Source organism: Echinops telfairi, unplaced genomic scaffold (assembly GCF_000313985.2).
Source record: "Echinops telfairi isolate 266 unplaced genomic scaffold, ASM31398v2 ScPeMD7_7425;HRSCAF=8463, whole genome shotgun sequence".
In the NCBI taxonomy this organism is placed as follows: domain Eukaryota; kingdom Metazoa; phylum Chordata; class Mammalia; order Afrosoricida; family Tenrecidae; genus Echinops; species Echinops telfairi.
The window spans coordinates 3,145,932-3,158,526 of record NW_022111325.1 but is presented as its reverse complement, the minus strand read 5'-3'; the positions used below and the strand labels follow the sequence as shown (position 1 = coordinate 3,158,526).

At 52.7% G+C, this 12,595-nt stretch overlaps 1 protein-coding gene across 1 annotated transcript in view; it reads left to right on the top strand.

Annotated features, from left to right (window-relative positions):
• The first annotated feature begins 724 nt into the window (after positions 1 to 724).
• The window catches only part of MEF2D (myocyte enhancer factor 2D), a 48,868-nt gene continuing 36,997 nt past the window's right edge, over positions 725 to 12,595 (top strand). Inside the window, exon 1 of the mRNA XM_045298379.1 lies at positions 725 to 770. The gene's annotated coding sequence lies outside the window, so the exon portion shown is untranslated. The remainder of the gene's footprint in view (positions 771 to 12,595) is intronic.

The following is a 12,595-nucleotide window of genomic DNA, read 5'->3' as shown; positions in this document are numbered from 1 at the left end:
TCTTTAAACCAAATAATAGTTTAGCTTAACTAGTCAAAACAGATCTGCCTTGAACATTATACTCTGGTGAGCTACCGATAGGGGTCAAGTTGACAGCAGCACCTCAGGTTAGAACCTTAAGGGGCAGGGGGTTGGTGTTCACCGGGTGGGGCGGGGGAGGACAACCCAGGGAGGAGGGTGGGAGTGGCGGCACAAGGCGAAGAACAGGATCCCCCAGGGATACCGTGCGTGTACAAACCTGAATTTGTCTCTATTTCGCTGCAAGCATTCTCAACAACAACCAAAAGTCCCCTTTCCACCGAGGAGGTCTCCTCCCCTGCCTGCCTTTTTAGGAAGTAGAGAGTGGAGTCTGGGGGAGGGGTGGCACAGAGAGGGGCTGGCCTCCAGCTGCAGGCAGCCCTGGCCGGGCTCTCTACCTCCTTGCCCGGGGCTGGCGGCACAGCCTGCTTCCCTGCACTGCATTCCATTCTGTCACTCAGGCGCTGCCTGGCTGTCACACTCTATCTCCGTCACAGCCTCTCCCTCTTAACATGTCACAGCAGAGACTCCAAGCACCACCTTGCTCCGGGTGACAGTGACACATCCCAGGGGACCCGAGTTTCTACACGTGATTAGTCACCATTAGAAATCTCACGGCACACGGCTCCAACACCATCCGGCCGTGGTGCTGGTGCTCAATCTCGATCTCGGCCACCCAGGGGACCTACGGACAGAAGTGTCACCCAAACGGCCACTTCCTGAGGTCCTTTCGCCTCACACCAGCCCACACGGTAAGTCCTATACCGCCAGTGTGCTTACAACGATAACCAATGTTCAAAACAAGGTAACTGTGCAGACGAGGTTGGTCTGCCAGGGTTGGGTAGCCGCCCACGGTGAGACACCCGGTAAGGGACAGAATGAATGGGGCTCCCGATGCAGGTCCATGTCCACGTCTTCCTGTGTCTTTCCTCTGTGCAGCATGGCGGGTTCCGTCAGCCCACCCTTCGTGCCATGCTCTTTCAAACCCGCTCCCCCTGCCTCCGCCTTGGTCCTAGACAGGTTTCCTGGCCACCCCCAATCCGACATAGGGACCCTTCCTTCCCACCAGCAAAATCGCTTTGGAGGAAAAGAAAAATGTAAGTGTAAGATGCCATGATAACTCGAGAGAGCAAGACCTGTCCCCACCACACCGTGCTGGGTCGCCCGGGATAGCCACATACAATCGCTGGACGCTGAACCCCTGCCTCACACCATACGGACAAGCTCAACTCAAAATGAGTCCTAGACCTAAATGTAAGAGCCACGTCCACGTGCCGAGCCAGAGGAACTCAGCGGTGCCCAGCCACCACCACCAATTGCTCTGAGCGGAGTGGGAGAAAATAGGGACGAAAACTCAAAACCCTAAAAAATGACTAGGCTTACTGATCAGATCGAGACTGGCAGAATCCCTGAGACTCTGGCCTTTGGTCACCATTCAGGCCTAGAACTGAACTCCACCTCCTGGCTCAATAACAATAAACACAGCTATAAAAGGAACACTAACACGAGGGAGGTGCACAGGCCTTCGAGCAGCCAACCATTTGAGAGCCAAAGGACAGCATGCACCCAAGGACAATGTCGAGAACCTGGGTGAGGAAAGGAGAGGAATTCACGGAAATACGGGCGAAGTGGTGTTACGTAGAGGAGACGTCAGTCAAGGAGATGAAACTGTGTGTGAACTGCTGAAAATAAAGCTGATGACCTGCTCTGTAGACCTTCACCCAATTTATAAAGAGAAAAAAAGAAATGAAATGGGAGGGGGGCGGCAAAGAGCTTAAAACTCTTAGAAGAAAACATGGAAGTTGCCATGACCTTGCTTAGGCAATGGTTTCTTAAGATACCAAGAACACGGGTGACAAACACAGCAGCATAGAGATCAGCGGGTCCTCAGGCCCGTGAGATGGGAGAGAATATCCACGGGCCGTGTACCTGCGGTGGTTTCCGTTCTTGCCACTCTAGGTGAGAATTAAATGAATGGAATGATTCAAGGTGTGATCTTTTACGTAAGGCCTATTTCACTCAGCTTAACGTTACTGAGATTCGATCATCATGTTGGTGCAGGTGTTAGCCACGTATTCCTTGCTCTGGCTACGAGGAACCCCGTGGCACAATGGTTAAATGCTCCTCTGCTACTAACGGAAAGGTGAACAGTTCAAGCCCACCAGTGGCTCTGGCGGAGAAGACCCGGCGATCGGCTTTCTTTGGGACACTGTGGGAAACCTCGTGGACAAGTTCTACTCTGTCACACGAGATCATGATGAGCCAGAATGGGCTCGACAGTTTATCACCGAAGCGGGTTTTCAGTAGGGTTGCAGCTCTCTGCATTTCCAACAACACCTCATGGGGTGTCCAAACTCCCTTGAGTAAGCGGGGATTAGCAGACCCAGTAACTCATGGTGTCCCCACCTCCTCCCCCCAGGGACCTCCTCTTGAGCCAGACCACACAGAATCCGTAGTAATGTTTATGATTCATTTTAGGCATGAAATTATATATGCTAAATATAGTTGTCAATGACTTAACAGACTTAAACATGAACACTAGAAGGGTCACAAGGAGACGAGCTAGTCAGGGTGCAGTATAGCACCAAGGAAACATACAACTTTCCTCTAGTTCTTTAATGCCTCCTCTCCCTACTATCATGATCCCAATTCTACCTTACACATCCGGCTACACCAGAACATGTACACGGGTATAGGTAAGAGCTGGAAACACAGGGAATCCAGGACAGATAAACTCAACAATGAGAGTAGCTATACCAGGAGGGTGGAGGGAAGGTGGAGGGAGAAAGGGGGAACTGATCACAATGATCTACATATAACCTCCTTCCTGGGGGATAAACAACAGAAAAGTGAGTGAAGGGAGACATCAGTCAGCGTAAGACATGAAAAAAATAATAATTTATAAATTTTCAAGGGTTCGTGAAGGAGGGATGGTGGGGGAGGGAAGGGGAGAAATTGAGGAGCTGATACCAAGGGCTCAATTAGAAAGAAAATGTTTTGAAAATGATGATGGCAACAAATGTACAGATGTGCTTGACAAAACAGATGGATGGATGGATTGTGATAAGAGCTGAATAAGCCCCCAATAAATTGATTTTTTTTAAATTACATGAACACAAACAAAATTGTTCTGTAAAATCTTTCTACATTGAATTATAACACTACTGTTAATTATGTCAATGCCTTAGTGGCACTGTGGGTTAAGTGTTGAGCAGCTAACCAAAAGGTTTTCGGTTCAAACCCACCGGCTGCTCTGTGGGGCAAAGATGAGGCTGTCTGCTCCTATGAAGATTTACAATCCCAGAAACCCTGTATATAGAGAGGGTCGCTCTGAGTCAAAATGGACTCAGTGGCCATGGTTGTTGGTTTTTAAGTTGTTCCTTTCCTTAAATAACTACTTCGGCCTCGGGAAAAATGATTGGTACAGGGTGATTCAAGCCTCGCTGTAAGCGGGTGAGGACGACCGCTCAGTGGGAGCATGTACCGAGGTCCAACAGGAGATTTGCAGAGTTCTTGCCTTGCAGGTGTGCTGGTGGCCACAAACTGGACTTCGTCAATGTGTTTTTGTTGTTATAATGAAGCACAAGGATACTTTATACAAAACGACAGAATTCTTCTGAAACACTGTACAAAAAATGCTACAGACAGTCACTTTAAGGTCCCCCTCCCAGAGCTTCACAAGGTGTGGTCTGCTGCCCCCCGTGAAGCCAGTCAGTGGCCCCCAACTAGCTCCTGATGGTCCCTGCTTTCTTGGCATCTTCTAAAACTGTGCAAGGTGCTAACACCTGGAGCTTCGAAAACCCTACCACTGCCCTCTCTTAGAGATGGGCACCTCCTAGTTCCATCTCCCGTCTGTGGCACCTCTGCTTTTCTCCAAATTCCTCACGATGGGCAATGCCACCTGGACCTGGGCGGTCACTTCCTTCAGAGCCTCGGGTGAGCCTCACAGGGTGGAGGCAGGAAGGCGCTGGGCTGGGCTGTAGGTTTGCCCTTGGACCTTTCAGACCTTCAGTTCTCCTGACTCAGGTCGGTCCATCCCAACTCCTGGCTACCCCACACCCCCATCCCACCCCCAGTGCCCGAACAGCACTGGCTCCATAAGGCTTCCAGCAGCTGGGTTTCTACAAGTCGATCCCCAGGCCTCTCTGTGGACTTGAACTTAACTTTTCAGTTAGCAGCTGGGCCCATTCCCCATTTTCAGCTCACAGAGACTTCCAATATTCAGACCTGTCGTAGGAGGGAAAGGAAGCCGAAAGGAGCTGGGAGTTGAACTCCCTCCCTGCCATCTGGCTTCTTCTTGTTACTCTTGCTTCACACAACCCCCTCCTCCGGAGACCTCCTCCTCTTCTTCTCTGGGCTGTCCCTTGCACATTCGACAAACTTCTGCCAGTCTTTGTGCACATTTTCACCTTTCTTACATGTGCCCTTGATTTCCCGTCTGCTTCCCTTTCTACCAGGAGCTCTGGTGGCTTAGTGCTTATGCCTTGGGCTGCCAATTGCAAGGTCAGCAGTTTGAAACCACAAGCTGTTCCTTGTAGAAATACGAGACTTTCTACTCCTGTACAAAGTTGACAGTCTCTGAAGGCCACAGGATAGTGCTACACTGTCCTATAGGGTCTCCCTATGCGTCAGAATCAACCGGACATCTGGGCCGGAATCCACTTGATGGTTGTGAGTTTTGTTTTGTTTTGTCCGCGCCCCCCGCCCCCCCAACAGAGGATGGAAGGCAAGAAGCTGTGTCTCCTACCAAGTAAGTGCAACTAAGCGCAAAGCACCAAGTGTGTGCCGTTTCCTTAGCTCCTGCAACATTGAATTCACTAGGTTACTATCACAGCAACAATCTGGGGGCACCCCTCTGTCTAGAGTCCTGGGCTCCTCCAGCGTCCTTGCGACCCTGTAGTCAATCACCCCAGCAGTGTGAACTGAAGTCCTTGTGTCCCTAACTCTTGGCGGGGCCTTCACTCCCAGCCCCTCCTTGCCACATGACCATGAACACACTCCTTAAGTTCTCTGACACAGCCCCAACATCTGTAAAGGGAAGAGGGTAATTCCATGTCCAATGGGCAAGAATACAACCCAAAGCTCGTGCCCTTTTTAAATCCCTAACTTGGACATTTTTCTTAGGGGTCAGGAGTAAGAAGACTTCTTACTGCCCCTGTGTCTACTGGGCCATTCAGCCTCCCCACCCCCAGCCCTCACCAGGGCCGTAAGTCTGCAGCTGGTAACTCCCCAGCCCTGCCTAAGAGAAGGAGTGCCCGGAATCACACCCCGTTCCTTGTGGAATTTGGGGCTCATGCCAGGATGGACAGCAAGGAGCCGTGAACCACTGTGGGCCACATGCGCAGTGGAGTCTGTGTGGTGGGAGAACCCCAGCCTGTGCCACAGGGGGGACTGGTGCAAGCCACCGGGTCCCCCACCCCTCACCACTCCCCACACCCTGTCTGGAGGAAGGGGCTGGGCCCTGGAGGTTGACAAGGCCTGGACTGCGGGCCTACGCCAAGTCTGCAGACTGAAAAAGATGCCGTTAGGGGAGGGAGGTGACAAAGTTCCAAGAAAGGGTCCTTCTTCCCTCCTGATGGACAGATGGTGACCTCTCCCAAACTCCAGTCAAAAGTCCAAACCAAACCCGTGCTGTCCAATTGGTTCTCTCTCCCACGGACCCTCTAGGACAGGATGGAGCCAAGTAGAACTGCCCCCAGAGGGGTTTCCAAGGGTTCTGAGGTAATCCTCAGGGGAGCAGACTGCCACAGTTTTCTCTCCCAGAGCAGCTGGTGGGTTTGAACCAACCACCTCTGGGCTAGCAGCCAAGTGCTTAACCACTGGGCCACCAAGACGCCTTGTCAAACTCCAGTCAGCCTCATAAGAAAATCACAAGTCAAAACAATGCAATGGCATAAGAGAACCCGGCTGGCTGAGAAGTTCAGCTTTGGGAGCCCAGGCCTCCTGCAGACGGCTGGGTGGGTGAGGGGACTCACGTCTGGGAAGCACCTCTCTAGCCTCTGACTGTTCCAACCGGGGAGGGGGGCCTCTGACCTGAGGCTCAGTCTCCCCACCAAACTTCTACCTTCTGGCATTTTCCTACCCCCACTCCTGCCAGCTCCCAGTGATAGTCCTACGGGCGTCACACAGTGTGCACCCACAACCTTGAGTGGGGTCACACGCGTACACACTCATGAACTCATTACGTGGGAGAGGAAGAAGAAGGGAGAGGGACCTTGAGCAATTTCCACCCTGCCCCGCCCCTCTGGCACAAATGGTGCCAGGCCCCCCTCCTATGCCCTCCAGGTACACAGCCTCTTGTTGCTTAGCAACGGCGCACCTCTTCCCCATACCTCAGCAACCTCCCTTCATAGCTCTCAGTAGCAGCTGCAGCAGGGAGAGCCAGGCTGGACCTCACAGGAGCTGCGGCTTGCTGACAGGAACATGTGGGAACAGGCCCCAGAAATAGGCCCGAGTGTGAAACCCAACGCTCTGTTTAACCCTTGGTCCCACACTGACTCTGGGAAAGTCCAACCAGGCTTCTTGGTTGGTTTCAAGCCTCTGCAGCCAGAGGGTCGGGTGAGCTGCTGGTCCCCCTTCCACACAGACGTCTGGCCCCTTCCTCTCCCGAGTTCTCTGGTACCGGCCCCTGGCTCTGCCTGCCCCTGGCTCTCTGGGTCTGTGTGCACCAATGGTCTTTCCGTTTCTGGGGGGGGCCCAAGGTTCACTGCACCTGCACCTGAGCCTTTTGCCCACTCGGTAACTCCAGGTCCATCCACGTGTGTCTGTCTCTGCGGGGGTGGGGTGGGGTGGGGGATGTGGGGGATGTGGGGCCGCCCCAGAAACGCTTGCGCCCCCTCCCGTTTGGTCTATGAACTGCCACTCTTCCCTTGGCGAAATTAAATTCCCTCTCTCTGCACTGCCAAGTACTGGTCACCCATGACAACCCCGTGTTGCCACAGCAACTACGACCACACCCCCTTGTTCCCTCTTTCCCGGAAAGGCCTGTGGTGGCAGGGTCACAGAAGAGGTCCCCAGGGGAGTCTTGCTTTCCTCCCTCCGCTGGCTCTGGGCTTTGGCGGAAACTGACTTCTGAGTTTCTGGAGAACTAGAGGACCAGGCTGGAAGAGCAGGGGTCTTTTCTGCTGCCTGGCCTCCATCCCCCGCAGAGAGGTCCCCAAGTTTCAGTACGTGGCATGGCCAGGCCTGGCCCTACCCAGCACAGTGCCCCAGCCCTGGCTGGCGGCAGGTCCCCTCCAAGGGCACGGGTTCATCTCCCTGTCTCTGTGCCCACACTGACTTGTTCTCTTTGCTGAACCTCCCTGCTGCCACCCCACTTCCCTTGGTCCTTAGTGCTTGAATCTGACTGTTGAGTGATCTGATGTGTACAACGCCCTTCCCTGGAGAACAGTATTATCTATGGGCTCAGACTCTAGGAGTAGGGGCAGCTGAGAGGAAAGGCTTCCAGAATAAAGCTGGGGGATGGGGTGAAGACTGGCTCCCAGGGAGGGCAAGGGTTGAAGGAATGGGGAAAGGAGCGCATGAGGGAGGCCGAGGGAGGGTGACCTGGATTCCGCTCCCAGGACAGAAAGCAGGCAGATAGAAAGGACTTACAGACAGAGGCCCGACCAAGTGACCTCACCCAAACCCTGTGGTCTATTGCTATTGCAACTGGCGAGGTTCCCAGCTCTCCTGGGTCCCCAAAGTAGGAGAGCTTTTTATAGCTCACGCCCCAACTTGGGTTTGAATAATTAAACAAGATGGACAGAAATAGCAGCTGGACAGCTGAAGGCTGGTTATTTTGGGGTTTTCTGGAACAGCGTGCTCCCTGGCTTGCCCCCACCCCTGCAGGAGGCGGAGCCAGAGGCTAGGCCTATGGGAGATCCCTGTAGGGGAAACCCACTCTCACCCCCAGAGTGCCTGGGATGGGTAGGGTTGCCCTCAGCCCAAGGAGGGGCTCACCATTTCTTCCTGGTCTTCCTGGAGAGAGGGCTCTCCCTGCCTTCTTTCGGGTCATAGCTGCTCCCCTGCAGGAAGTCCCTTCTCTTGTCTAAATGTCAGCTTTTCTGCTTCAGAGACGGTGGCTGGAACTGAAAAGCCGATCAGTAAGCAGCTACACGTCAGGCTGAACCGGGACAAGGTGGCGACTGCTTCTCTGGCCTAGGAGCCTGAACCAGGTGGCAGGAGGGCCATGGCCACCTACTGCACAGGTTGGAGGGTGGGGTGGGGTGAGGGCGTGGGGAGAGGCAGAGCTGGAGAAAGAGGAGACATAGGGGTACAGACTAAGTTGCAGAAGAGAAGGCTGAAGAGGTGAGAAGTACCCTCTCCCTGCCTTCTTTATAGTGGCCCCTGCCCCTGACAGAAGCCCAGCCTGGGGTTCTTGGACCAGGCATCAGCCTGGGAGCTGAAGAGCCTCCCCTCCGGCTCTCCATTACTCACCCATCATTTCTGGCTCATTTGCATAATACTTTGGGTCCCAGTGCAGAGACGAGGCTCTTTCCCAAACCCAGGTTTTACCTTCACTGCGGAGCTTTACAACGTGGGGCATGGAGGTGGCATGGGAGGGGGTGGGCGGGCGGTGAGGGGGCAGCATCTGTAGTGTTTTCTCTCTTTGGGTAACAGCTTCAGGGGTTGCTTTTGAAGGTCTAATTTTAAGAACGAGTTCATTCCTTCTTTCATTCACCAAACTTTTTTTAAGTCCCTCTGAGGAGTGTGCTTGGTGCTGGAATTGCCTTCTTAGGGCAAGGCCCCCCGCCCTCCTCCAGGAGCGCAAGGTAAGCAGAGGAGGTGATCCCCTTACAACCCACTCCCCACCATTGCTGCAGTGTGCTCTTCACGAAGTGATCAAGCAAGATTGTCAGATGTATCCCCCACCGCACGCACGCACGCATGCACGCACTGCCCTCGGGTAGACTCAGCCCCACTTCACAGACATGACAACGAAGATGAACGAAGACTGGCCCAAGGCCACTAAGCTCACCAAGCTGACAAACGGTACAGATGGAACTGGAATCCAGGTTTGCAGGAGTTCATGTTCTGCTCTCTGAACCACCCTCTGTGGTCTCTAAGGAAGAGTGAGTTCACTCAATGCTGGGGCCCCTTCAGGAGACAGCTACTGGTTCTAACCCTGGCTGTTTCTTGCATCTGGGTGGGGCAATCAGGAAGGCCTCCTAAACACTCAAAAAAACCCACTGGCATTGAATGGAGTCCAGCGTATAGCGACCCTCCAGGGCAGAGTAGAAATGCCCCTTGGGGTTTCTGAGATTTTTAAATCTTTACAGGAGCAAGCAGCCTCATCTTACTCATGGGTTCGAACCACTGACCTTGTGCTTAACAGCTTCACACATACCGAGCTATGCCACTAGGGCTCCTTTTAAGCCTCCTAAAGAAGGTGACTTTTCATGGGACTCAAAGGATTAATTCATACTGGAGAGAGGGTAGCCCAGGAGACCTGATGGTGCTGCGTGCAGATGAAGCATTAAGACTGCCATCCAAAGGATCGGAAGTTCAAACCCACCAGCCTGCTTCATTGGGAAAAGATGAGGCTGTCTGCTTGTGTAAGACTTACAGTCTCAAAAACCCTAAGGAGCAGTTCAACTCTATCCTAAAGGTTGCTATGTGTCCAGTAGGCTTAGAGAGTAGATACATGTTAACTTGGTGAAGGGGAAGGTAGATACATGTTCATCTGCACGCAGCACCATCAGGTCTCCTGGGCTACCCTCTCTCCAGTATGAATTAATCCTTTGAGTCCCATGAAAAGTCACCTTCTTTAGGAGGCTTAAAGGAGCCCTAGTGGCATAGCTCGGTATGTGTGAAGCTGTTAACCACAAGGTCAGTGGTTCGAACCCATGAGTAAGAGGAGGCTGCTTGCTTCTGTAAAGATTTAAAATCTCAGCGAGTAGATACACGTTAACTTGGTGAAGGGGAAAGCAATAGATGAGTAGATACTTGGATAGACACACAGGCTGAACAGGTGTGGGCCCGAGAGAGAGAGTATGCTCACAGATATATATCGCTTTGATGGGGAATACTTGTACTTCGGTATTTATGTGGTGGTGCATATAGGTGGTGCATTAGGAAAACTTCTTAGATATAACCAAACACCCTGAAGGAATGAGTCACTGGGGCTGAAGCCCAAGGCCCATGATCTCAGGGGACAAGGCCAACTAGCATAACATAGTCCACAGAGACAATGTTCTACTTTGGTTAGTAGCAAGTGAGGTCTTCAAAGCGTTTGAGGGCCATCTAAGGTACACCCAGTGGTCTTTTCCCATCGGGAGGAAAGCAGATAGACATGTGGGAACATAAATCCAACAGATTAATAGACAGTTCAAGCATCAAGTCTCCAGGCCCCTGAGATCAGAAAAACTAGATGGTGCCCAACTACCCCTACCAACTGCTATGAAAGGGATCACATCAGATGATCCTAGATATAGAGCAGGAGAAAGATGCGGAACAAAATTCAAAATGATCAAAAAAGAGGAGGCTTCCTGGTCACAGATAGACCGGTGGAACCCTTCAGGCTTAGAAATGAACTCACCCCATGGCTCAGTGTTCAGCCAAGCAATAGGCTATAAGGGGAAAACTGGCACTAGGGAGGGACACAGGCTTTAGCATAGTCAACCATTTGGGATCAAAAGGGCAGCATTTATCCAAAGATAAAGTTCAGAAGGGTTAGGACAGGAGAAATGGAAACAGAAAACCCAGGGGGACCAGGATAAGTGATATTACATTGTGGGGATTGCAACTGATTAAAAAAATAAAAACGTATTCATTGTTGAACGGATAATTGTTCTGCTCATTAACCTCACTCGATTCCCAATGAGGCTTTACAATGGGCTTTTTTTTTTTTTAGTATTAATTCATTGTTTTCCTGTTTACCTACTCCTAGTGCCAGGCGCTGTTCTAGGTGCTGGGGATACAGCACTGTACAAAGTCTTTGCCTTACTGATGGATATGCAGGGCGGGGCTGAGGGAAGGCTGGAATTATAATTAGATGGGTCTTAAATGCTAAAGGGAACCCGGGTAGCACAGTGGTTAACCACTCAGATGCTAACCTACAGGTCAATTCAGATCGCCCACCCTCCTTTACCATGGGCGCTGCCTTCCCCGAGTTTCTCTCCCAGGTGCAAATATTCAAACTTCTGACTCGTCCTCTTTCTCCTCCGTAAGTCCTTCCTGACGTCTACCGAGCATTTCTTCGTGCGTCCACTTCGTGCCTGCCTGCGGAGGCCAACTCTCACAGCGGGGGCCGGCAGGCTGCGAGCGTTTGGCCCTTTAAGATCACCTACTTCCCCACCACGTGCCGTCTGGCTGGGCTGGCGTCGCTGACGCACGCTTGACGTCAATGGCAGCTGGCGGAGCCTGGGCACGAGGAGAGAAGTTGGGGTGTAGGTAGCGGGGCCGAGTTTGAAGGCGGGTCATTTGCATTTAAAGGGACCACTCGCGGCTTGGTGATCAGAAGGCTGAAGAAATGCATTGCGGGCAAACTTTTCTTTCTCCTTAGGCAATGGGACAAGAAAAAGGTGTGGTGCAGCAGAAGTCTGTGGTGACTCTTTTCGCATTGCCACTTATGTTCCTCCGCGGGCAGGGGGAAAATAGTCCGTTAGTGGCGGGGCTGGGAGCACGTGACCAAGAGGGGGCGGGTGTGTTGGGGGAGGAACGGAGGGAGGAGCTGGGAAGAGGACTGTCAGGCTGCGTTTCAGCTGCCCCCACCTCCACATCCTGCCCACCCTCCTGCAGCTGCCACCACATCCTGCCCTGACCGGGGGGCAGGGAGCTTGTGCCGGGGGTACGCACTGACCGAGGACCCGACTTTGGCATCTCCTTCCTGCCCCCTTTCAGCTCTAGGGTGGGGGCCTCTGCTCTTTGCCCCAAGCACCCTGTCCCTTGGAGCAGACCTCTGCCATCTCAACCTTGGGCACCTCACTGCTTGACTCCACCCCTCTACTCTGTTCCAGAGGGGGACCCACACCATAGTCCCAACCCCGGACAATCATTAATGGCCATCGGTGTTCGAGAAAACTTTGATAACCACCTCCGATACACGGCTTTGTACACACGCACACACAGATGCGTGGAGTGTATTTACTGAGGGTAGGTGTTGCATGCCAGGGCCTACCGAAGACCCAAAGTTGAATTAGTTGCTGCCCACAAGGAGCTCAAGATCTGGTGGGGGAGAGCAGTTAGAAACCAGAATTGTCAGGACAATGTCGTGAGGTAAACGACACAGAGAGGAGAGCGCTCTGTACAAATAGGCACTGAGCAATAGGAGTCCACATAGGCTCCCACGCACCTGCCCATCGCCCCTCCCCCTTACAAGCACGGTGGCAGGCTTGGGGGCTTTTGTTGGGTTTCCACAGAAACTGGAGGAACAATGACCAGCCAGCTGGAAAGGATGGGGTACAGGAAGGTGGGGCCGGAGATGGCCCAGGTGGCTGTGGGGAAGGAAGGTGAGAGAAGCCAGTCGGGGAGTGAGAGATACAACAGGCTGGGCCAATGGCAATGTTTCCCATGATAAAGAAGAACTTTACAAATGGAGTTGGATAGGGATGTGTGTGTGTGTGTGTGTGTGTGTGTGTGTGTGTGTGTGTGTGTG